Source organism: Tenrec ecaudatus, chromosome 1, assembly GCF_050624435.1.
Source record: "Tenrec ecaudatus isolate mTenEca1 chromosome 1, mTenEca1.hap1, whole genome shotgun sequence".
Lineage (NCBI taxonomy): Eukaryota > Metazoa > Chordata > Mammalia > Afrosoricida > Tenrecidae > Tenrec > Tenrec ecaudatus.
In genome coordinates, this window is record NC_134530.1 from 158180275 (window position 1) to 158203197 (window position 22923).

The window sequence follows — 22923 nt, forward strand, 5'->3', positions numbered from 1 at the left end:
TCTGGGGTCTTAAAGGCTTGAAGGTGAACAAGCGGCCATCTAGCTCAGAAGCAAATAAGCCCACATGGAAGAAGCACACCGGCCAGTGTGATCACGAGGTGCCCAAGGGACCAGATATAAGGCATCATGCAAAAAAAAAAAGATATAAGTGTGTGTATGTATGTGTATATATGTGTATATGTATATATGTATGTGTATATATATATTATATTAAATGAAGGGGGAAGTGCAGAGTGGAGACCCAAGGCCCGAGTGTCGGCCAATGGAGATCCCCTCATAGAGGGGCTTAGGAGAGGAGATGGGTTAATTAGGGTGTGAGGTAGTATCGATGAAGAACACAGCTTTCCCCCAGATCCTGGATGCTTCCTCCCCCCAACTACCATGATCCGAATTCTACCTTGCAGGGCTGGATAGGCCAGAGGCTGTACACTGGTACATATGAGGGCTAGAGGTACAGGGAATCCAGGGTGGATGATACCTTCAGGACCAAGGGTGTGAGGGACCATGCTGGGAGAGTGGAGGGTGAGTGGGTTGGAAAGGGGGAACTGATTACAAGGAGCCACATGTGACCTCTTCCCTGGGAGAGGGACAGCAGAGAAGGGGGGAAGGGAGACCCCGGATAGGGCAAGATATGACAAAATAACGAGGTATAAATTACCAAGGGCATATGAGGGATGGGGGAAAGGGGAGGGAGGGGGGGGAAAAAAGAGGACCTGATGCAAGGGGCTTAAGTGGAGAGCAAATGCCTTGAGAATGATTGGGGCAGGGAATGTATGGATGTGCTTTATACAATTGATGTATGTATATGTATGGATTGTGGTAAGAGTTGTTTGAGTCCCTAATAAAATGTAAAAGAAGAAAAGAGAAAAAAATGATTAGGGCAAAGACTGTACAGATGTGCTTTATACAATTGATGTATGTATATGTATGAACTGTGAAAAGAATTGTATCAGCCCCAATAAATTGTTAAAAAAAAAAAGAAAAAAAAATCATTTTATTGGGGGCTCGTACAATCCTTATCACGACCCATACACACATCCATTGTGTCAAGAACATATGTATATTTGTTGCCATGATCATTCTCAAAACATTTGCCTTCTACTTGAGCCCTTAATATCTGCTGCTTAGAACATTTTTAAGAAAAAGGAAATGTCACTTCATCCCATTTTTAAAAAGTATAAATGCTTCATTTTTTAAGGTCTAAAATCTACTGGCTGTTCATTTTTTGGTACAACCAGAAAATAATGAGATGCTGGATTATGGGAAAATTTGACTGTTTGGGGTAATAATATAACATCCTATGGGATAGGACGGAATGAGGTTGTACCACTAATAGACAACAGACTTAATGGAAATTTTTAGTTACTACTATGCATTTGTGTGACCTGAACACTTAGAATTGTTTCCATGTTGCTTTTTAGTAAAATTGTATCTCAAAACCATTCCCTCATGATGGCTCTCCTGACAAAAGTGTGTGCATTCTGTAACACCTTGATCTCGGTAGTCCATTTTTCCTGATAACTTGGCTATGTGCTTTAAAAGGCTGAAAATTCAAGTGTGTGGCTTGCACAGCAGTAGTGAAAGATGTCAGTTTGTGATGTGCAGATGACACACCTTGATTGAGGAGAATGAGTAGGACTCAAAGCACTTGCTGATGAAGCTAAAGGATTGCACTCTTTCATATTTATTGTAACTCAGTGTCATGGAGACCAACATCCTCACAACTACATCTGTAAGGAAATCATAATAAATGGGAAAAATATTGAAATTGTTGAGATTTCATCTTGCTTAGATCCACAATCCATACACATGAATACAGCAGTCAAGAGATCAAATGACCCATTGCATAGCGTAAATCTGCGGTGTTTGACTTCTTAAAAAAAATCATTTTATTAGGGGCTCATACAACTCTTATCACAATCCATACATACATCAATGGGTAAAGCACATTTGTACATTCGTTACCCTGATCATTCTCAAAGTATTTGCTCTCCTCTTAAGACCCTGGCAGCAGCTCCTCATTTTCCCCTCCCTCCCCACCTCCGTCCCTCTTGAACCCTTGATAATTTATAAATTATTATTTGGTCATATCTTGCCCTGTCCGACTTCTCCCTTCACCCACTTCTCTGATGTCCATCCCCCAGGGAGGAGGTTATATGTAGATCCGTGTAATCGGTTCCCCCTTTCCAGCCCACCCTCCTGGTATCGCCACTCACACCACTGGTCGCAAGACTTCTTTAAAGTGTTAAAAAGCAAAGATGTTGCTTTGAGGACCAAGTCATGGTATTTTCAATCGCCTCCTAAACATGTGAAAATTGGACTTTGAAAAAGGAAGACCAAAGGAGAATTATGTTTCTGGCAAAGAATATTGAAAGTACCATGAACTACCACGAAAAAAACCACATCTGTCTTGGAAGTACAGCCACTGGTCCTTAAAAGTCAAAGCACAGACAATGTCAGGACAGAGCAGCGGCTACTGAAGGACATCATGCTTGGTAAAGTACATTGGCAAGGAAACGGAGGAAAGCCATGACAAATTGATTAGACTAGTCTGGGATTAGGATTGTCAGTTTGGAAGAGGATACAAATCAGGGCAAAGGGGAAACAGGATCCTCTCCTGGTGTTTACTTGAAATGCAGAGGATTAGTATAAAACTCTACCAAACACACAAAGCACATGTTGTTTTGTGCCACCAGAGAGCCTAGAAGCAGTATTACCTAGACCCTAAATCTTTGTTGCCAATGTCTTATCCATGGAATGAAGATTGCCAGAGTGAAACAGTAGCCTTTGAAATAAAACATTCTTGACTACAGTAACGCAACATGGACACAAGCTGCCTCTAAAAGATCAATTAAGCACTACTAAATTTAATGAGAAGTAAACAGCCACAGAGCAATGACTAAATATAAATGCTCTTCACTGGTAAAACACCGATGACAGTTCAAAAAGATTAGAATAAAAATTAAAGAATTCAAAAAAGTATTTACTGTTTGACAACTGAGGATAAGGGGAGAGCCCACATACAGTACCCCACTACCATATGTATACATATAAGATGCAGTTGAATTAATTTCCCACACCTGGGACACAAATGCAGAAAAAAATGTAGATGACAGTCAAAGTGCTTATGGGGCAGGTATATAACATAGGAGGTGTAGGACCCCCCCACAAAGCAAATGAAAAAAGGGATTTTTAACTGTTTGAGTTAGGAAATCACTTGTGACTCACACTCTTAACACAGTGTAAGGTACGTCCCCATCTCACCAAGAAACCATGCAAAGTACTAGGAACGTGTAGGTAACGCCCACCAGGTATCTTAACAAAGTTACAAGAAGTAGCACAGGAAGCAGAAAACCACTTAACAGAGACGCTGCTCTAAAAAACAAATATGTTACATTGTGCTGTGTGTTAAGAAAAAAAAAAAAGCTAAAACGTCTACTTTTAAACCGTCAGCAACCAGGGGAGAGCGCGAACGCAGTCCCCCACTACCACAAATTATGCAGTCGAGTTTCCCACATTTGGGGAAATCGCAGGGGTCAGCACATCCGGAGTGCAATGGATAAGCCTCGCCCTGGGAAAACCACCTTCGTGATCATGGTGTCTCCCCTGCCAGGTAAGTATGACTTGCTCGCCCACTCGCCCCACGCGCGCTCCCGCGCCCTGCACTTTTCACACACGGATACTTAGCAGACCCTCGTTACAGATCGCTCCTACGCCCTCTTGCATCCGAACGCACAAACCTTCACCCAACAACCAGACACTCCATCCCCACAAAAGTACGGGAAATCATAACGTATTTAAGTACCACGTGTGGTCATCCAGCAGCCACTGCGCTGCCTCATCTACATACGGCTCGACGTCACCGGTAGCTGGCTGTCCTCCAGTGCAATCCGGGAACCAGTTCCTTTGCTCTTTTCAGCTTTCCTTTGTTTGAGATCACAGTACTCTTGTGGACATAAGTTTCAGAAATCCAACGGGGCAGTTGTGCTCTGTCCTGTAGGGACACGATGAGTGAGAATCCAATTCCTCGACTCAACTTACCTCTCTCTTTAAAAAAAATCAATTTTCTTGCTTTTTTAAAAAAGTGTTTTTGTCTTTTAAATTAAAAGATCACTTTACTGGGGTCTCTTACAGCTCTTATAACAATCATATCAAATATATTTGTACACATGTTGCCATCATTATCATCGTTATTTTCTAAACATTTACTTTCTATATGTGTCCTTGGTATCAGCTCCTCTTTTATCCCTCGTGGCACCCTTGATAAATTACTATTTTCATACCTTACGCTGACCACTGCCTCCCTTCCCCCACAGTTTGTGTTGTTCCCTGTGTGTCTGTTTATGTGTCAATCATTTTATTTTATTTATTTTTGTGTGTGTGTCAATCATTTTAATCAGTCCCCCATTCCTCCCTTTTTGCCCCCAGCTTTCTCCTGGCCTCCTGGCATTCCAACTCCCATTTCTGCTCCAGAGGGGTTTATCTGACCTGGATTGCTTGTGTTAGGAGCTCTGTCTGTACCAGGTGCATACTCCTGTCTACCCAGAACAGAAAGGCAGGACTGGGGTCATGATAGTGGAGGGTGAGAAGCCTCCATGAACCAGAGGAATAGTGTGTGTTTCATCTAATATACCACGCCCTAAATGACTCATCCCTTCCTTGTGACCCTTCTGTGAGGGGATGTCCCATTGTCTAACGATGGGTTTGGGGTCTCTGATGGGCTCCCCACTTCTCAACAATGTTTTTTGTTTGCTTGTTTTGGGTCTTCTGATGTCTGTTAACTGATCCCATCGACACCTCCTGATAGCACAGGCTGGTGTGCTTCTTCCATGTGGGCTTGTTGCTTCTCTGCTAGATGCCTGCTGGTTTAACTTCAAGCCTTTGAAGACCCCAGACACTGTATCGTTTGATAGCCATGCACCATCCACTTGCTTCAACACATATGCCTGTGTACCCATTTTTGTCTTCAGCAATCATGCTAGGAGAATGCCGATTTTTTAGAACAAAGTGTTCTTGTGTTGAGAGAGGATTTGCGCAGAGGCCCAAAGTCCATCCACCATATAAATATATATATATATATATATATGTCAATAACTATTTTTAATGAATTAATATACTTACATATGTGCACACCTATGCTTATAGGTCTATTCATAGCTCTCCTCTGTTTTCCTAACCGTCCCCCTGTCTCACCATCACGTTCGCCCTTCTGTGTTTTAGTAATTCCTCTCAGCTAGATTGCCGTTGCTCCAACACCCCCAGGACTTCTACTTCTGCCTCATTGTTGATGCAACACACCCGACCTTGAGGTAACTGAGACATTTATTACTATTGATAATATGCCCAAATCACTTGAGATTTACACAGAGCCTCACCTCTGAGGCTTTTTTTTTTTGGTTCATGTAATACTTGGCCCGTATGAAATAATTAAAAGAAATTTGGAATGCACACTTTAGTTTCATGCTTGTTAAAGGACAGAAAACCAAGGGAAACGTAAACTGTGTCCTCCCTCCAGACACACACATCATACAGTAGCTGGAGCCAAAAATCATTTTGTTCCAAAAAGCCAGACTAGAAACATTGTATTCAGTCAAAGCAGCTTGAAGAAATGTAAACTGCCCCAAATGTTTAAACTATTTGATGTTTAAGTTACAGTGGTAACCACAAATTGATAAAGTAGAAAGGGCAAGAGCAACCATAACAACTGGTAAGTGTTGCTGGAAAGCACAGAAAAAGTCAGAGTGGGAGCCCAAAGCCCATGTGTAGGCAACTGGACAGAAGGGTTTCAGGGAGGAGACGAGCCAGTCAGGGGGCAGTGTAGCAAAGGTGAAACATACAACTTTCCTCTACTTCCTAAATGCTTCTTCCTTCCCCACTATCATGATCCCAATTCTACCTTACACATCTGGCTAGACCAGAGGATGTACACTGCTACAGATAGGAACTGGAACCACAGGGAATCCAGGGCCGATGATCATCCCTTTAGGACCAGTGGTGTGAGTGGCCATATCAGGATGGTGGAGGAAGGGTGGGGTAGGAAGTGGGGAACCAATTACAAGGATCTACATATAACCCCCTCCCTGGGGGGCGGACAAGAGAAAAGTAGGTGAAGGAAGACATCAGACAGTGTTAGATATGACAAAATAGGACCCGGGTCCGGGCTGCGTGCGGTCCCCGCTGGGCTGCTGCCCTCTCAGGGCTGCCGCAATGGAACTCAGCGCCGAGTTTCTCCAGGAGAAGCTACAGCGAGAGCTGGAAGCGGTGCACCTGGAGGTGGAGGACAGGACTCCCAACCATGGCTCCGCCAACTTCTGAGTCCTGCTGGTGTCCTCCAAGTTCCAGGGGAAAGCGCTGCTACAGAGACAACGTCTGGTGAATGCGTGCCTATCAGAAGAGCTTCATCACATCCATGCCTTTGAGCAGAAGACCTTGACCCCAGAGCAGTGGACACGCGAATGGCAGAAATGATGGGCGGGGGCCCTGCGCAGGCATTAAACCTTACATCTGGACCAGCAAAATAAAAAAAAGATATGACAAAATAATTGATAAATTATCAAGGATTCATGAGGGAGCGGGAAATGGGGGGCGGAAAGCTGATATCAAAAGCTCAAGTAGCAAATGTTTTGAGAATGAAGAGGCAACAAATGTACAAATGTGCTTGACACAATGGATGCATGTATGGATTATGTGATGAGTTGTATGAGCCCCAATAAAATGGTTTTTTTTAAAGGTACAGAGAAAGAAACCCCCGAGGTTTCTAGAGTGGGTAATATCTCACTTCTTGGCTTCATACCAAGCCTGTTTGTAAAACAAGTGAGTTTTTATGGACAGAACAAGTTTCAGGCTTCACTGTCTCAAAGAATTACAGGGCATTTCAGGGAAAAGGAGCCATGCTGTACAGAAGCCACACTGCACTGGGAAGGGCCCTAAACTGGTCACGAACACACACACCCCCAACGTGGAGCCTGAAACAGCACATCGCAGCATAAATGTGGTGGAGAAAGAGTAAATGATTAGAGACTAAAAACACTTTTAGGATCTGTCACGGGCAGAAAAGCTTGATTAAGAAAAAGGCACAGCTTTGATACTACCAGACTACTTCAAAACCGACCTAGAACAATGGATACTTGATGATATTGACAAAACAAATAGATTTAACTACTCTACACCTCTTACTTAACTATCACACATCTCAGATTATATCTCAGATAAAGCAAGGTATTGATTTAGATTGCCTCTGTTTGCGAACAATTTGATTAACTAAAAGAACATGCTAATGAACACATTACTCAGACAATATGTGTTCAAAGACGGCCTCCATATCAGGGAAAGAACTCAGCTTAAGAGTCTGTCCTTTGATACCAGTTATCAGGGGAGAGCGCGAACGCAGTCCCCCACTACCACAAATTATGCAGTCGAGTTTCCCACATTTGGGGAAATCGCAGGGGTCAGCACATCCGGAGTGCAATGGATAAGCCTCGCCCTGGGAAAACCACCTTCGTGATCATGGTATCTCCCCTGCCAGGTAAGTATGAATTGCTCGCCCGCTCGCCCCACGCGCGCTCACGCGCCCTGCACTTTTCACACACGGATACTTAGCAGACCCTCGTTACACATCGCTCCTACACCCTCTTGCATCCGAACGCACAAACCTTCACCCAAAACCAGGCACTCCATCCCCACAAAAGTACGGGAAATCACAGCTTAAGTTTTAAGCATCACGTGTGCTCATCCAGCAGCCACTGCGCTGCCTCATCTACATAAGGCTCGACGTCACCGGTAGCTGGCTGTCCTCCAGTACAATCCGGAAACCGGCTCCTTTGCTCTTTTCAGCTTTCCTTTGTTTGAGATCACAAACCTTCCAGTGCAGGGAACGGATTCACCTGGGAATGGAGACAGCACAGCGCTTTAGTCACTCAGGGCTCTCAGTAGAAATGAACAAAATAGGATGTGCAAGAACCAGCAACCACCCTTGTTGAGCCTCTGTCATATAAAGATGAAGGCTTTTTGATGGTGCTGTTTGGTGTCATCCAGTCACCTCTGACTCACAGACCCGCCGTGATCCTTATGCTAGGGGGAGATGAAACACAGTGATAATATTGAAGGAAAAAAAATTTTAAGTGGAAATATGCATAAAGAGAAAAGAATTGGGAAATGGGTTGACATGCCATCGCTACCCATGTCTGACTGATTGCGAAGAACAATATAAGAACCAACAGCCACATCGTGAAAATGTCATTACCAAAAATTCTTTACTAATTAATACAATTCCAATCCAAATCTGAGGTAGTTAAAGTTATTGTGCCAACCTGGCCGATAAACACATGTGGGGTTAATTGAAGGGTGGCGAGATAAATAGCTCAGTGAGCCTCACCTTTCCAGTTCTCAGGCCTCTTGCTTTGTGATGGTCAGACCAGGCTGCAGCTGCCTTCGCCAGTTCCCTGATAGAACTGGCAAAGCTCACTTCCTGCAAGGCATCCCTGAGGAGAAGCCACAGGGACCTACCCCGATGGAGCCTTGGGTGCTGGAGCAGCAGTGTCGAGACCCCTGCCAGCGCTGAGATGCTTACAAGATCACTGATTCGGCTTTCCTCCTGCAGTCGGCACCATACTGGGTGTTTTGTGAGATGGACGAGGACTTTGTGGACTGGTGTTGGACATATGGGCTAATGTTGGACTTGTGGTCCTGGGCAGTACTGGGTTGGGATGTTTTCTTGATGTCCTCTTAACTTTTATAAAAAAATCTCTCTTACACATGAGTTTCTGTGGATTTGTTTCTCTAAAGTACCCGGACTAACACAAAATCCCTGCACAATTCTCCAAAGAAATAAACACATTATTCACCAGCTTATAATTAAAGGAAAGAAACTCAGGATAAATTCAACACAATTAAAAAGAATTTGTTGTTGTTGTTTTTTTAAGTCAGAGTCTTATCACTTAGAAACCGACTGTGAAGCCATGGTAATCAAAGCTGTCTGATAATGGTACAACTGCTGCAGGTTCAAATGAATGACAGCCATGATCATGTCTCCATCACTTAAAGGAGTCTTGAGAGGGATGATGGTAGCAAATGTACAAAAGTCTTTATTCTGTGATATCTGCGGTGCTAGAAGGAATCTCAAAGCGACTGTTTGATTGCAGTCCTGAGTCCACATTTCAATCCCTCTTTTAAAGGCGAAAAAACTCATTTATCCTGTGTCTAAGACTTAAGTGAGCCGTGACAGTTGCAGAAAGCAAAACTAATGTTACTTTTCTTTAGGGCTAGGGCGCATTACAAGGTATCGCATTGATTATAGAATCCCGGTAACTTCAAGAAGAGAAGAGCAAGCATTACAAGGTATATACCTTATCATAAACGAAATAATACCAACATTGACTACAACATACTGGTTACCGTAACAAGATTAACTACACGATTCAGATTACGATCTCCAAGGGAACAATATTGAATCAGAACAATGGTATATTGAAGAATAGTCAAAAGTGATGCTGGCGTCCAGAACCTGGGAACATGGGAGTACATTCTAAAATACATCAGCAGCAGAGACTTTCCCATCAGGGGAGGGAGAATGGGCAGGTCACCTAGCAGTCAGCTTTCTGAGACAGGAGGGAGGAATGGGCAGGTTACTTACCAGCTTACAAAATTGGAGTTTCTTTTGCTCGTCTGCCTTACAACCACAGATATGAAGATCTATGGATTAGAAGAGAGGTGGGGCCCCAGCCCACACAATCAAACAGGTCCCAGGGGCCGGTGTGTAACTGAGAGGTAAAATTAAAGGGACATCAGACAAGATAAGGCATGCAATTGCTCACCTCCTGGACAGCCATGTTCTCAGCAGCCAGGTCCACGCAGAGAGAGCATTCCAATCATGGTTTGTGTACATTTTCCGGGTCATGCAAGCCCCCTAATTACATGCTAACAGGAAGGGGTTGTGCCATATGCTTACATGCAACAGGAGGGGGATGAGCCAGGGGTTCACATGTGACCAGATGGGCAGACCCTAGATACAAGATGGCAGCCGAACCTTGGTCCTCCTTGTGGTGGCTTGACCTGTCTTTGGGCTCTCCTTCAGGGGAATAAGTCACTAACCTAATCAGCAGGGAGAGGGCCCTCCTTAGGGTGGGGCAGAATCTAGAGTCTGATTGCTCTAGATGCTGATAACCCTCAGGGAGAGAAGCTTGAAGTAGCTAACCTCCAAATGTATAGACAATGACCTTGTGTTAGCAAGCAGCTTCTTAGGTTTGGCATATCATATGAGGGGACAAGCCTTCCCGTATCCCACAAATAGAGAACCGAGAAATACAACCAAGTACTTATAGACACCTAACCTTTTTTCTTTCTTTCTTTTTTTACACACCTAACCTTTGATAAAGAACAAAAACATTAAATGTGAGAAGAAATGTTCTTTTCAAAAATTGTGCCGGAAAAATTGGATCTTCCTCTCCAAAATAATGAAAGAGGTTCTATACCTCACACTGTACAAAAAGGAACTCCAGATGGATCACATACTATAATATAAACCATCAACAAGCATGTGGGGTCAAATGTTAAGACGCTAATACAAGGCCTAAACACACTACTGAACATGATGAGCGATATGCACACTAGAGAAGACAAAATATAGAACTGTCCCTGCCACAAATGTGACATTTATGCACGCCGAAAGACTTCTTCAAAAAGAGTTAACAGAGCCCACAGATTCGGGGTGTGAGGGGGCAATTCAGTAATAAGATACTGGATAAAGGGCGAACCTCTCAAATCTCCAAATAATCCAATCAACTCGGCACAGGATATGAACAGACAATGTACGACATCCAGGAGGACAATGCCCTTTGATAAATATTTCAGTTCATTAGCGAAAAGAGAAATACAACTTAAAACTGTCAGATTGATTCGGCGGTGGGGGGAAAGGAAGAAGGCAAAGATAGAAAACAGGTTTTAAAGGTTTATTTCAGAGTTCCCAGGTGAGATTCACGGGTCCCTGAATTGGGGCCTGTGAAGTTGGATGCCCCAGAGGGAGAGGAAGGGTTTTATAGTACTGGTCTGGGACAGGGGCAGGTTGGGGAATTTTCCATTTTGGTTTGTCTGGTCAGCCAGATGGAAAGTTAGAACTCAGTAACAATGTAGCAATAGTAACAATGTAACCATGCTATCAAGGCTGCTGTTCTGCAAGGTGGGAAGTGAGAGCTCAGTAACAATGTAGCAATAATAACAATGCAGCCATGCTATCAAGGCTGGCTGCTGTGTCAGGTGGGAAGTGAGAGCTCAGTAACAATGTAGCAATAGTAACAATGTAGCCATGCTATCAGAGCTGGATGCTGTGTCAGGTGGGAAGTGAGAGCTCAGTAACAATGTAACCATGCTACGGGAGCTGCCATCCTTCAGTGTCAGGGCTTGAAGGCCGTCATCAGGAGGGGTTGTGCACCACTGAGCACTGGTGTCAGGGTATTGCTTCACTTGCCGGCCCCACCAGTTCCCGTTTCTGCCTCACACAAACAACACTGAGCTATCTCCTGAAACGAACAGTTTTAGCAAAATTAAATAAAACGGAAAATAATAAGTGATGGAGAGGATGTGGAGGGTTAGGAACACTTTACACTGTTGGTGCGACTGTGCAAGTGTACTACCACTATGGAAATCAGTGTGACACTTCCTTATGCAAATGCAAACACAAGTACCTTATGACTCAGCCATCTCTCTGCTCCCTATATGCCTTAAAGAAATAAAAACTGCAAGATGAATGGATATATTCGCATCTATGTTTATTGAAGCAATTTCCCTAACAGCAAAAACATGGAAACCACCCTGATTATAGAGGAGTCTATAAACAAGCCCTGGTACATTCACACGTGGACTATTATGCATTAAAAAATGACAACTCTCTTGAACACCGTGATATGGAGAAAACTAGAGAACATTATGCTTATCATGAGCAGTACACACCTTTATTAAAAGGAAAAAGAAACATGGCTTATACACCAAAAGACAAGATTTTGATGACCTCCAGAAGGCCAGGGACAGCGTGGGAACAGGGAGAGAAATAATGGTAAGTATAAGGTTTATTTGGACGCGAAAACAGAATCAAAGACCAAATTAACGAGGTTTTAGAAGCAGGCTTTATTGAGAGGCTAGCGGCGGATTCAGCAACTCAGGGTATGGAGCTATTGAAACCGCTCAAGGAAAAAAATCCTGGCGGCGTTTTTATGCCCACTGCTGGCAGGCACAACTGGGGAGCATCAAAGCTGGGGAGGATCTGCACACACAGGTGCTTCGGGAGGGAGAAGGTCCTGATCTTATCTATATGTCAGTGACGGGTGGAGTGACCATATCTTCAGAAAACATCCTGGCTTTGGGATGAGCTGGTACCAGGAATTTGGGGTTGAGCAGGGGAGGGGAGGTCAGTTAGGGGGCAGTCTTGAGAGCTAAGATGGAGGTGCAGGACTCAAAATGGAGTCTGTTGTGCCAAGACCGGACAGTAAGGTGCCATCAGGTCAGTTCCGACCCATTGAGACCCTACACACAACTCGTTCTAAGTTTCATCCTGTGCCAATCTCACAAATGTCCTCTGCCCAAGCCCACTTACATGAAGTCCTTCTCCAGGGACTCGACTCTCCTGGCAGCATGTCCAGAGCGTGTGAGATGAAATCTTGTCATCCTGGCCTTGGAGAGCCCTCTGGCCTTACTTGTGAGAGCTGCACTTGTCCTCTCAGCGGCTGTGTCCAGCACCGCCATGCAGATGCGTGGATTTGCCTTCTGTCTTCCTTATTTGAGCTCCAGTTTTCACACACATAAGAGATGACTGGGAAAAAAAAAAAGAGAGAGATGACTGAAAATGCCATGGCCTGGGCGCACCGTAGTCCTCAATACTCTGAAGAGGTCTTGGTGCAATGTGTCCTTAGCTCTCTGGACTGCTGCTTGCGTGTGTCTTGAGTGCAGAGTCAAGCAAGACAAAATCCGGGGCAACTTCCACCTTTTCTCATTTCTCATGAGGGTACAGCTGTGAGGATTTCGGTGAGGACATGAGTTGTGAACCAAAATGAAAGCTGGGATCCTTCACCTTCCTCAGCAATTCCTCTCACTTTCAACAGCAAAGTTCTGTCATCGGCACATTGCAGGTTATTAATAAGTCTCCTCCAAACCTGATGCCACACTCTTCTTCATATAATCCAGTGTCTCTGTTGATTTTCTCGCCAAGTAGTGTGAATAAGTAAGGTGTGTGTCACGGAGAGGGGAGGGATAGGATATTGAGGAGGGAGGCTGGGAGGATGGAAAGGGGGAGGGAGAAGCACATTTATGGAGCATTTGACAGAATATGAGTGTTGACTTCATTTGTTGTGATGGGCTGTGTCATTGTGTGTTTTTTTAAATTAAAACGAGAAAGGAATTCCTCCAGACTCCTTACTCCTCAGATCTAAACAATGGTCGATGGACTAAAAGCGAGAAGACGAAGGGGAGCGTGGACGTGGAATGGACTCGGAGTCTTTGATGACAAGCAAGCTAATGTGAAACACAGCTCTTTAAAAGGTAAGAAAAATCAGTCCTGATGGCTAGATTATGTCAACAGATAAGCTGATTGCAAACAATGTTTTTTTCCAAAGGTCTTTCATACTAGTTTTTGATAAGGTCGGTTAGGAGAGGTTATTTGTTAATCCAATAAAGCCAGAAGCCAGAATTAAAACAATATCAACCACACTACCATCATGGTTTAAATTTCCGACCTTGCAGTTAGCAGCCCAGCCCTGCATCAGCCAGAATGGGGGAAGGGAGGTCAAAGCTGATAATTCCCTCCATCCCCATGTCTTGGTTCTGAAGAGGACGACCTTAGGACAAGCTTCCTAATTTTTTTGGTGTATGTCTGCTCCCAAAGACCTTTCCTGTCTTTTCTGTCAGCAAAACCACTTCTCCCAGCCTTCCCAAATTTACCAGGGAGAAGGATCAGGACTACTGGCCCTCCCTGCCTCCTTGGGGCTTCATCCAAACAACTCAGTGATCAGCGTGTGTGTGTGTGTAAGGTCCTCCAGATGACATGTCGGCTATGTCCAGGGTGAGAACCATAACAACCTATGGGGAGCCTTGAGGAGAAGGGGACTTCTGGAACCCTTCAGTGTGCTCCTGCAGAACCTGTCCACAGATCAAGAGGCAGCTGTGAGAACAGAGCAGGGCACACTCCACGGTGTAAAATCAGGAAAGGTGTGTGTCCTATTTATTCAATCTGTATGCTGACCAAAAATTCAGAACGGCTGGACTAGTAAGGTTAGGGATCTAGAGTCAGGGACAAGGGGTTTGTCCCTCCCATGTCTTCAGAGCCCCCCCCCCCCCTAGAGGAGATTGGGAGCAAATCAGGTGACTATTAGACACTTTTGAGGACACCCTAACTGAGCATGCTCAAATTCAGGCCCCCAAGCCAGATGGGAGGTACACGTGGGTGGTTCAAACTAGGCCCAGGCTCAGGACATGACCCAAGTGAGCTCAACACAGCCAATGGGGTCAACCAATACCATCAACCACGCCTCTCTTGCCTTAGATTTGAAATACCCTGACAGCAGGAAGGCTGCCTGCTAGCTCTCCTTTACCCTGCTTCTGGTCAGAGGCAGGTTGAAGAATGGAGGTGCACAGGTTCTGCCCCCTGGCATCCCCCTCAGGGCCTCGAGGGCCTGCTTGGGGCCCACAGCTTATTCCAAAGCCCCTCTGGCCTCTGTCCCACATGGGGGTGCTCATGACCTGTTGAGAGCTCCAGTGCGGCTTCCGCAGGCCTTGGCACGCTCCCCTGAAGTAGGATGTACCCTTTAGAGACTGTAAAACCTGGAACTTGTCCCGTCTTCATAAAAGCAATTGCCTGTAGGAGGAGAGATGTACAATAAATCGTCCAAAATGAAACCCAGAGGGCAAAGGAGGTAAGGAAGGAACAGAGCACAGCCTCATGATCTCTGAGGAAACACCACATGGCGCAGTACCCATGCGATGGAGGCCCAGACACAGACCAGAGGGGCACAAGGAAGCCTTTGACTACATTGGCAAAGATAACGAGAGATCCTGGGGCGTGTGTGTGTGTGTGTGTGTGTGTGTACGTGCCCCTGGCACGTCTTTGTGGTCTCTGTGGAGACAGCTTTATTGACCTGTGCAATCTAAGGAGCTGCTGGGTACCAAGGAGATCCTGCAAGGGGAGATCCAGGAAAACCAACCAAAATAGAAGACTTTAAAGGGAGAAGGGCGTGGCCCTGGGCAGAGCTCGGTTGAAGAGTAAAAGCTAAGAAGTCTCCACTTCGTGCACGTGGTCATTGTTAGTGTCTGCCAGTTGGTTCGGAACTCAACAGCGGCCCTGTGTGCACAACAGGGAACGCTGCTCTGTCCGGCACCTTCCTCACCGTCCATGCCATGTCTGAGCCCATGGTTGCAGCCCCTGGGTGCCTGCCTCTCTCGGAGGGCCTTCCTCTTTTCCCCGACCACGTGCTTCCCCTGGCAGGAGCCCTTCTCCTGGGATGAGCCCACAGTCAGCGAGTGGAAGTCAGCAGGGAAAGGTTGCCGAGTGCAGTGTATCTCAGCCAGCCCTGAAGGCAGCCTGTGGTGCGTTGCTGGTGAGGACGCTGGGGTCTTCAAGGCTTGAGCCTTGGTTCCCTTGACCTCAGGACCATTAGGCATTAAACCACGGTCCAGGCAGGCCTCTCACTTGTTCATGCTTCAGATCATAAGCTGTCGAATTAGTTCGCGATTGATTTGTCGATGGAAAGAAGGCAAAGATAGATAACAGCTTTAAAGGTTTATTTCAGAGTCCTGGGAGGGAGGGGAGAGCAGAGAAAGGGAGCAAACAACCTGAGCTCTAGGGCAAGGTCCAAGGTCCGTGAATTGTGTCCTGTGAAGTCTCACTGCCCTGGAGGGAGAGGAAGAGTTTTATAGTACTGGTCTGGGGCAGAGGTAGGTGGGGGAATTTTCAATTGTGGTCTTGCTGTTCTGCAAGATGGGCGGTTAGAACTCAGTTACAATGGAACAATGCTATCTGAGCTGCCATGCATCTGTGTGAGGGCTTCTGCGTCACATTCCAGTCTTTTTGTGATAATTGGGCATGGTAGTCTGGCTGCTTCCTGCTGGCTGTGGGGCTTAAACACTGGAGCAGGCAGAAAGGGGGCTGGTGGAAAGAGGGTATATAAATGGAGAAGAAGCTAGTTCACTGTGACCCTGTACACTTCTTGTATGCACCACAGGATAAATCTGAGAAAGCATGGGGGTAAGAAAAAAATGAACAGATAAGGATTAGTGGCAAAAAAAAAAAAAAGGATTAGTGGCCCCAGCAAGGGCAACACCCAAGTGGCCAAGGGGCCAGCCAGCCAAACAGGACTAATTTTTGATTCCGTGACCTGGGAGGTCGTTGTTTAAGTGGGTTAGTTTATCTGTGTTTTCCTCTCTGAGCCCTGACTCACTGATGTAATAACAGCACTCTTCCCTGAGGAAGAGGCAGGTAGTTCTATGGTCGGCAGTGAGATCTAAGGCCTTTGACTTTAACATGCCACACATAGGGTTATGGCTTCCACCATCGCTAGCAGGTTATGATTATGACTAAGGTGTATTCGAGGGAGCTCTAAAACCTGAGCAAGGTAGGAGGTTTCATGAGGAGGGGTTGGTGTGAAAACAGGTATGATGACCAGCAGGGGAAGAAAAGGAGAGAGCTTAGGGCCTGGAGTGGGGGGTCCTCGGAGGGGGGGTTGGGAGTAGACGGGGTAGAGGAGGGAGGTGAGTGGGGAGGGGCATCCAGCATATGGAGCAGGCCTTACTGGGGGCCGGACAAGGAGTCAGGGGGTTCAGAGAAAGATAAGGGGAGAGTACTGTCAGAGACCTGATTGGGGAGCAGTGAGTCTGTCTGAGCTGGCAAGTGTTTCTGGTTAGGAGTGTATTGGGATCAAAGAACTTCAGTGGGGTGACATGGAGAGAGAGGAATGGGAGAAGAGAAAGAAGAAAGCTTGGACATAGGGGTCCACGGCCATTTGACAGGTCACTGGCAAAAGTTTCTGTGATCAGTCAAAATGTTGAAATCAAAAGTACCCTCTTCTGGCCATTGAGATCTATTGTCTAGTTTATATTGGAGATCAACTGGATTGCAGTAAAAACAAAAAAAAAACAACAACAACACGGCTTTGGGCCAGAGGCCTGGCGTTAAGTCAAGGGTTGAGAGATTAGTCAGGAGGCAACCTAGAGGTGTGGAGGAGTCCGGCTTGGAAAGTTTCTTTCCCATGCTGCAGGGTTCTTGACTGCTACTAAGTTAGAAAGTCCGCTTCCCAGTTAACCAACTGGGTCTCAAATGGGACCAGCTAGGAAATCAGAGTCCCAGATATCCAGCTGGGTCTCTGTGGGAGGGGAGACCAGGCCTCCCAGTTCCCTAGAAGGCACAGAGAGACTCAGGCATCCCCAAATATGTCTGACCTTTGAATGAAGGCAGGGGGGAACAAGCAGCCTCCCAACTCCCTGGAAAGGGAAGAGAAAATGCAGGTGTCCCCGAGTGTCTGTCTTGGGGATGCTGCTCTGCCCTGAGCCCAGGATTGATAAAGGAAATGAATGAGCAGAGCCTGTAATGAAAGAACCCAGCAGCAAGGGGCAGTGGCCAAAATAACAGAGATGAATTTAGCCAATGACTTACTTGTAAATGTGGCAGATGGCAGCTGAGAGGTCCATGTCCAGGGGAAGGGGTTCGGGAGAGTGGCACTGCACTCGCCCAAGGGCAGGCGGGGGCACCTCAAGACCCCTCTCTCCAAATGTGAGGTCGATGTGGTGATGGAAAGAAGGCAAAGAGAGAAGACAGTTTTAAAGGTTCATTTCAGAGTCCTGGGCGGGAGGGGAGCAGAGAAGGTACAGGAGCACCCTGAGCTTCCAGGGCGAGGTCCACTGGTCACCAGCTGGGGCCTGAGAAGTCTTGCTGCCCTGCTGGGAGAGGAAGGGTTTTATAGTACTGGTCGGGGATGGGGCTAGTTTGGGGAATTTCCATTTTGGTTTGGCTGTTCTGCCAGGTGGGCAGTTAGAATTCAGTACCATTGGAACAGTGCTATCATAGCTGCCACCCATCCGCGTCCTCAGGGCGTCAAAGCCATGTTGGGAGTTGGTGCTCACCATTGAGCACTGTCCTCAGGGGATCGCTCCACTTGCCTGCCCCACCAGGTCCCCTTTCTACCTAACAAGTTCTATCTGGGAGGATCAGGGTGTACTAGCCCGTCAGGTTAGCTCTTTAAAAGCAAAATAAAGATTTGATGTTTACTTCAAAATTGTCTCCGATAAGATTTTTATAAGCTTGCAGTGAGCAGACTTTTCACACAACCTAGACTATCTAAAGAGTGGTAGACAGGACCACTTGAAAGTTATATATATATATATATATATATATATATATATATATATATATATATATATATATATATAAACAACGTTTAATAGAAATACAGTGGGCTTTTAAAATACTCTACATAACGAAGAACTTATGTTCCATTTAATATATATTTTTATCAAAGCAGAACATGCCCCAATCGATTCTAAAACAAAGTAGCCCCTGATCCCTTCCACACGCTGGGTTCCCCAGAGGTAACGGCTGTCACCCCATCTGGCGATGCGTTTCTTTATCTCTGCACTAGAGGCGCTGTCACATCAGGGCAGCGACAGGCAGTTTTCCGCGGCAGCCCGCAGGCTGGCCGGCCGGGCACCGGCGCCTCGGGGCGGGGTCCGCAGGAGGGAGGGCGTCTGCGGCCGGTCCGCGGCTCCCGCTCCCGCGGCCAAGCGCTCCTGCTCGGCGCGCGCAGGGCGAGAGGCAGGGACGAGAGCGGACGCCACAGCTGCCTGGACCGATGGTTCCCACAGGTGGAGGGAAAGAGCTGGGGGCGGGGCACTGGGAATGTATGACACGTGGATAAAGTGCTAGCACAACTGTGAAAGCAAACAAACAAAAGCAGATGCCAGGCACGCAGCCCGGCGCTTTGTGGGGAGCCGGGTTCTCCGGGGGTCGGGAGGGGAACCATCCACCCCGGCTGTGAACACACAGCCCTTTCTGACTTCTTCTCCTGGGCATCCCTCTCTTCCCAACTTTCCGCATGGTTCTGGGACTGACAAGACCGAGAACCAGGGGCGAAAAAGGCCGCAAAGGAAGTGGCGCTCAGGTAACAACTCTGTAGGAGGTTTTTAAAAGGTCCTAAAGATTGAGGTCCCACCGAGACTTGAACTCGGATCGCTGGATTCAGAGTCCAGAGTGCTCACCATTACACCATGGAACCAGTGGTGATCCACCTCCTGGATCTCAGGAACAAACCCCAAGCTGTTGGCATTGCTTCGCTTCGGTCTCATACATATGTATCGCATTCAAAAAAAATAAATAAATAAACCCACTGCCATTGAGTGGATTCCGAATCACATTGTAGGATTTCTGAGGCTGTAGATCTTTTCGGGAGGCCGCCCAACACCTGATCCCCAGCGCCAACAGGGCTTCCTTGAGTCTGTCCCCGAGCCGTGTTGAACCCTCGTTTAGCGTCGCCGTCCGGGGCTGAACGAGGCCCCTGCACGGCCGGGACCCGAGCGCCTCCGTGAATCCTGCTCTGCGCTCTCGGTGACTTCTGTCCTCCGCTCGCAGCTCAGGAAACGAGGTAAAAAGCACGCGGGCGTGAGCACGTCAAGCCTCTGTAAATCACCCACTTCGCCTCTTTGGCCAGTTTCAAAGGTGAGATGTCTGCGAACAATGGAGTTATTTCCATATTCTGTGCCGTCACGTCCTTCCCATGGCTGGGAATGCAACTGACCGATGGGCAGGGCAGGGCTTCGGTCGTCCTGGGTTTCTTGCCCAAACAGCTTCCATCTCACTTCAAAGTCACCGCAGCCAACCACGTGTAAAGAACGGGTGTCACCAAATTCGTGGGAAATGGAATGAGAAGGGCCATGCGAAGCCCCTCACAGCCAGGTGCACCAGCAGTGGGAGGTGAGGCGGCTTTCATTTCCCTCCTTTGACCTTTCTTTTCCTGGCAGGTGTTTCTTACAATAAATATATACTTGTTGGATTTACAACAAAAAGCAATCAGCAACCCTGTGTATACACTCAAACAAATCAGACTAATGGAATCTGCCGCGACACAAATCAACCAATTGCTGTTGAAGTCCCAGGACAGGGCTGTGACACAGCTGCAGACAAGGAAGCAAGCTAGCATTGCATTGGGTAAATCGGCACAAAACCTCCTTACCTGCTGCTTCTGCTGAGACCACTTCCAACCATGGGCCTTGACAAAGTCAGCACATGGAGGAGGAACATTCAAAGAAGGCTCCACCAAGGAAGTCTCTGCTGTGAACCCTTGGAAATTTGGCCTGATATCATTATTGATATTTGTAGCTGCTCTCTGGTTCTTGATAATTTTGATGACATCCCATTATAGGAAACAAATTATGTCAACTGAGGAATATTCCCCAGAAGTTGAGGTTACTCCCCTTCCTATGGCTTTGAAAGATCCATGTCCTAACAGCGTGCAAAGTATATTGTATAATAAAACTAGAAACTGGAAGCTAGAAACCCCCCTTAAGGAATTTACGTTAGATCTTGAGCAGGCTGAGCTATAGCAACCGAAACCCACGGAAATCCCAGAGGCTCATTTAGAAGCTTTTGTGTAACACTCTAAAAAATTTATCATCCTGGTCTTTTCCCTCCTTATATTGGTTACCGCATGGGGGGTAGATATGGTATCCCCCTCCCAAAGAGAAATAGAGTTCCTGACCCTGATGTACCTGATACGAGGGCTCATAATAAGAATGGCATAAGAATAGTTAACAAAGAAGGTGTACACGTTCCTTTTAGTACTATAAGTGTTATGGAAAGGTTCGCAAGAGGAGGACATCCATGATGTTTGACGTCCTCTGACGCAAAGCTACCTATTGTGAGGCAACTCATACCTTGGCACAGAAAGACTTTGGGGAGTTTAATTTATGTGAACTTAGTGGAAAAGAAAGAACAAGAAATGAAAGCCCTAGAGGAACAGCCCAAGAAAACACAGAAAGAACAGCCAAAGACTGTCAAGTAATTTTTGAGAATGAACTGTATTAATGTTTTATTGATTTCCTAGTTAGAACGATGTGCCCTAAATGAATGAAGTGTGCTCACTTTTTGTTAGAAGGGTTATGTCTATCACCCTTGTAGTTGAGAAAGTTTTCGTTTCAAGATGTACTAATTTTTAACCAAGAATCATGATGTGATTGATGTAACTTGTCATGGTCTTGTGGCCTGAGCATTTCCTGATGTATGACCTCAGGCCATAAGCTTTAGGCCAAGAAAAAGAATATATAAGTTGAAGCTTTGCATGAATAAAATTGGAACAGTCACCTGCAGCCTTTGAGTCATGTGGTTTCTGTCTCCCACTCGCTGACGCCGTGACCCACCTTGAGGGACCCCCGGACTTGCTGGAGCTGGACTGCGGCATGCTTCAGTGAGCATTGCCTTTGGATCCAAGCAAGGATGCCTTTGGACAATGAATAAAAGATACGTTAACTTCTCAGGTAGTTCCTGCTTTGAGCTAAGATTCATCTGATGTCAGCAATAAGGTCCCTTGCTCCATGTCCTTTTTCGAACCTGGCTTGGATTTCTGACAGCTCTTTGTCAGTGTACTCCTGTAACCATTGTTGAGTGATCTTCAGCAAACTTGTACTGAAGTGTGATACTGTGTGATAATGTATACATTCTATGGGGTCCTTTTTCTTTGGAATGGGCACAATATAGATCTCTTCCAGTCAGTTACTCCAGGTCTTCCAAATTTGTTGGCATTGATGTGTGTGTGTCCCAGCTTCATCAGTTTGCTAAAGCATTCCAATTGGCATTCTCTCACTGGCGGGAGCCTGTGTTCTTGCTCATGTCTTCAGTGCAACTTGGACCTTTTCCTTCAGTGGAGGAAATACAAGGTTGTGCTTATTATTGATACATGCTTACATTTCAGGCCTTCCCAGGAATGGGAGGGACAAGACCTTTTCCCTGTCTCTAGCTACCTAACACTCCCCGTTCTGTTCCTGAGGGTTTATCTGACCTGGATTCTGTGTGTTCTGTACATGCTCCAGTCTAGACAGAACTGAAAGGCAGGCCTGAGGTCATGGTAGTGGGGGGTGAGGAAGCCTCAAGGAACCAGAGAATATTGTGGGTTAAATCATTATAAGTGCTATACTTCGCCCTGGTTGACACATCCATTCATTGTGACCCTTTTGTGAGGGGATGTCCCATTGTTTACAGATGGGTTTGGGGTCTCTGCTCCCGTGCATGCTCGCTCACACACACACACACACACACACACACACACACACTTCTCAACAATGCTTGTTTGGTTTTGGCTTTCTAATGCCTGTTACCTGATCCCTTCCACACCTCATGATCACAAAAGCTGGTGTACTTCTTCCATGTCAGCTGGTTGTTTCTCTGCTACATGACTGCTTGTTTACCTCCAAGCCTTTGAAGACCCCTGACCCTATATCTTTTGACAACCGGGCACCATCAACTTTCTTCACCACATTTGCTTTGCACCCATTTTGTCTTCAGCTATGATGCCCAGAGGGTGAACATCACAGAACACCAGGTTCTTAGAACAAAATGTTTTTGCATTGAGGGAGGACTTGAACAGAGATCCAAAGTCCATTCACTTGTTCAATTTATTGCCATATAAACATATATACCTATGCCAATATTTCTATTTTCATGAATCAATATATTTTCATAAGTGCACACCTATGTTTATACTTGTATTCAAGATTTGCTTCCTAGATCTTTCCTGTTTCCTTTTATCTTCCTTTTTCCCCACGATGACACTCACCCTTCTTCTGCATCTTAGTAATTCCTATAGAGTGTTACTTCTAAAGTCAGAAAATACAGAGAGATCTGGACCCTGCTCAGTTCCCGGTAGGTCACGTGGACCAGTGTTTGCATGCCTGGAAGCACCCTTGAAG

At 46.1% G+C, this 22923-nt stretch overlaps 3 non-coding genes and 1 pseudogene across 3 annotated transcripts; 1 reads left to right on the top strand and 3 right to left on the bottom strand.

Moving 5' to 3' along the window:
- Positions 1-3457: 3457 nt before the first annotated feature.
- On the bottom strand, positions 3458-3621 carry LOC142438151 (U1 spliceosomal RNA). Its single transcript, XR_012782580.1, has one exon. It is a non-coding gene; the product is annotated as a U1 spliceosomal RNA (small nuclear RNA).
- A 2586-nt stretch (positions 3622-6207) lies between these two features.
- Positions 6208-6468, top strand: LOC142437034 (bolA-like protein 2 pseudogene; annotated as a pseudogene).
- Positions 6469-7369: 901 nt separating this feature from the next.
- LOC142438032 (U1 spliceosomal RNA) lies at positions 7370-7533 on the bottom strand. Its single transcript, XR_012782504.1, has one exon. It is a non-coding gene; the product is annotated as a U1 spliceosomal RNA (small nuclear RNA).
- An 11636-nt stretch (positions 7534-19169) lies between these two features.
- On the bottom strand, positions 19170-19241 carry TRNAQ-CUG (transfer RNA glutamine (anticodon CUG)). Its single transcript has one exon. It is a non-coding gene; the product is annotated as a tRNA-Gln (tRNA).
- Between the last annotated feature and the right edge of the window lie 3682 nt (positions 19242-22923).